Raw genomic sequence first — 3,040 nt, 5'->3', positions numbered from 1 at the left:
GACTAAGGAAAGCTATGTTGTTGAGTAAAATTTAACCTCTGATGACTGAAATCCATCTCATTATTTTTTTACTGACACACACACCAGCTCAGCAGTTCATAGAACCTGTTCTACACCCATAGTTATTTTCTTGTTTCCTTCTTCCTTTCTTCTAATTCTTTTCATGACTCTTTCATACTTCTTTCAAATTGATGATGCGTCTAAAAATTTAGATGTATATCCTATCTCTATTTGTCTATATCCATCTATCTATCTCTCTCTGTCCATCCATCCATCCATCCATCCATTCATCTCTCATCTATCTAGATGTATATTTATATCAAACATTAAAAAACAAAAAAGTAAATTTGAAAGACCTTATTGGCTTTATTCAATGATTCATGAACCAAGCAGCATCTCACCCAGCAGGAAGAAAGGAACTCTGAGGAATGGTACAAATGGAAAACTTTTATAGGCAGAAGGGAGTAGGAACAAGGAAGTTGTACTGGGCAAAGAAGTGGGCTGGTTGAAACAAGGCTGTTTTCCTTTAGGGGATAGCAGGTGTCCATCAGGCAGGTTACCTAGTTAGTACTGGTGAGGTGATTCCTGAGTGAGTAATTTTAAGATTCCATTTCTGGGAAGGCTGAAACTAAGTCTCAGTTTGATGGCATGGGGCTTAGCCTAAGTGACTCCATTTGTGGCCAGTTGTCTTGTTTTTGACTTAAATCCCTCTAGTTGATGGAACCAGTTCTAAAATGCTTTACACTTTGAGTTTGGGAAACGCTTCCCCAAAAAGGAGGAAAGGAGAAGCAAAATCCCACCAGACTTCTGGAAAATCTTAATAGTAGTTACACTGGGTTTCTCGAGCCCTCTGAATTTTGTTCTGAGCAGAAGATGCCAGACGTCCTGTGATCTTTTTCAGGTTGCTGGAGCTAAGTCACTGGCTATTATCTCTTATGTTATTTGTCACTTGCTGATTTTCTTGAAAGAGCTTAACTTTTGCAGTTTTGTTTTAGCCTTACTCAGGGCTTCCATCCCACAACTGCTGAGAACCTGTTCGTCTATCTTATATCTCTCCCGTTATTTGGAGTAAGATAGAGGTCAGACTGCTGGGGGGCAGGCGGGGGAGGTGCTAGGGGGAATGGGGGAAAATTAAATCTCGAACAATTCGTGGCTTTTTTTTTTCAGAGTTCCCTGCGGGGTAGCATCTAAGTGTTTAATCTTGCTGTCTCTTTGAGGCATTATTAAAGCCAATTATCTGGGGGAGTGGATTGTTACACTGTTGCTATTTTGAGAAGAGTGAACAAAATGTTTAGCTTTTTTCTGTATTCATACAACGGACACGAGCAGGGTGATTTGGTGACTTAGCTGCTTAGGATATTTTGCACAGGCTTTGGAGATAAGCAGGCTAGGCTGTTGCTGTGGCCAGATCCAAAGCAAGAAATATCAGATAGTGGCCTTTAATTCTGAATGTCCCCAAATACTTTTCCCTAGGGCATATGAATATGCATATCAGAAGTCTATACAGAGACATAATCCATACTGGCGAAGAAAGGAGCTGGAGATGGCTCGAGGTTTCCCCAAGATCAAGAAGACCTTGCCCCCTACTTCCAGCAACACCTTTATCTCTTCAACTTGGGTGAGTGCCACTGAAGCCATTGTGGAGCCAGTCACTGAACTGTAGATTAGAGGACACTCATGGGTTTACCAGGGCACCAGTGTCTTTCTTGTCTTCAAGAGGGCAGGCAGGGAACCTGAACTTTCTTCATGTCCGTCTTAAAACGAAGAGAGTATTCGCTCAATAGATATTGATTAATGGACCAAGGCTCTAATTCTTGATACTGTATCATGAAGCCACAATCATTAAAAAAGTTTGATTTTGTCAAACCAATATTACTAAATTACTAAAATGCTAAAATGGTATAGAGGGTCCTGAAGGAGCCCCAAATACTTAAGGGAATTAATATAGGATAGTTTCAAAGCAGTTTGGAAGAGATCGATTATTTAATAAATGGTTGGGACAGCTGAAATAAAGTTATAACTCGACATTAAATCCATTCCAAATGACTTAGAAATTTAAATGTAAAAACGTAGGGGTGCCTGGGTGGTCAGTCAGTTAAGCGTCCGACTCTTGATTTCATCTCAGGTCATGATAGCACGGTTTGTGGGTTTCAGCCCCATGTTGGGCTCTGCACTGACAGCATGGAGCCTGCTTGGGATTCTCTCTCTCTCTCTCTCTCTCTCTCTGTCCCTCCGCTACTCTCTCTTTCTGAAAATAAGTAAACTTTAAAAAATGTAAAATAATTTGGGGCGCTTGGGTGGCTCAGTCGGTTAGGCATCCGACTTCGGCTCAGGTCGTGATCTCGCCGTCCATGAGTTGGAGCCCCGTGTCGGGCTCTGTGCTGACAGCTCGGAGCCTATTTCAGATTCTGTGTCTCCCTCTCTCTCTGACCATCCCCCATTCACGCTCTGTCTCTCTCTGTCTCAAAAATAAATAAAAACTTAAAAAAAATAAAAAAAATGTAAAATAATTTAAATGTAAACACTTAAGTGGGAGATTTTTTCAAAATGAGTATTAAGAGGTGGAAAGGTGCTCACTTTGGCAGCACATATACTAAAATTGGAATGATCCAGAGAAAACTAGCATGGATTCTGTGCAAGGATGATGCACAAATTTATGAAGCATTCTATATTAAAAAAAGGGAGGGAGGCTGTGGAAGGTCCTTCTAAGTAATACTTAAAACCCAGAAGCCATAAATAAAAAACATTAATGCACATGACTACATTAAAAACATTTCTACACAGCAGAAAGCATAAAAAGGAAAATTAGAAACCACAACCTGAAGAAATACTTGCAGTGTATAACAGAAGGGCCTTATCATTCAATAGAAATCATTACTGACCAGTAAGAAAAAGGTCTTAGAAAATGTGCAAAAGACCCAGATAAGGAATTTATTTAAAAAAAAAAAACAAACAACAAAACAAACCCAACAAAACAAAACAAACAAAGTGGTTCCACCACATAAAAGGATGCCCGATCTCATTGAAAATGAAAGAAATA

The 3,040-nt window shown here is 39.8% G+C and overlaps 1 non-coding gene across 1 annotated transcript; it reads left to right on the top strand.

Annotated features, from left to right (window-relative positions):
* The first annotated feature begins 2,569 nt into the window (after positions 1 to 2,569).
* LOC115511311 lies at positions 2,570 to 2,676 on the top strand. The gene has a single exon (XR_003967983.1). It is a non-coding gene; the product is annotated as a U6 spliceosomal RNA (small nuclear RNA).
* Positions 2,677 to 3,040: the final 364 nt, after the last annotated feature.

This window comes from Lynx canadensis, chromosome A3 (assembly GCF_007474595.2).
Source record: "Lynx canadensis isolate LIC74 chromosome A3, mLynCan4.pri.v2, whole genome shotgun sequence".
In the NCBI taxonomy this organism is placed as follows: domain Eukaryota; kingdom Metazoa; phylum Chordata; class Mammalia; order Carnivora; family Felidae; genus Lynx; species Lynx canadensis.
The sequence above is the reverse complement of the archived record's forward strand: the minus strand, read 5'-3'. Positions and strand labels throughout refer to the sequence as shown.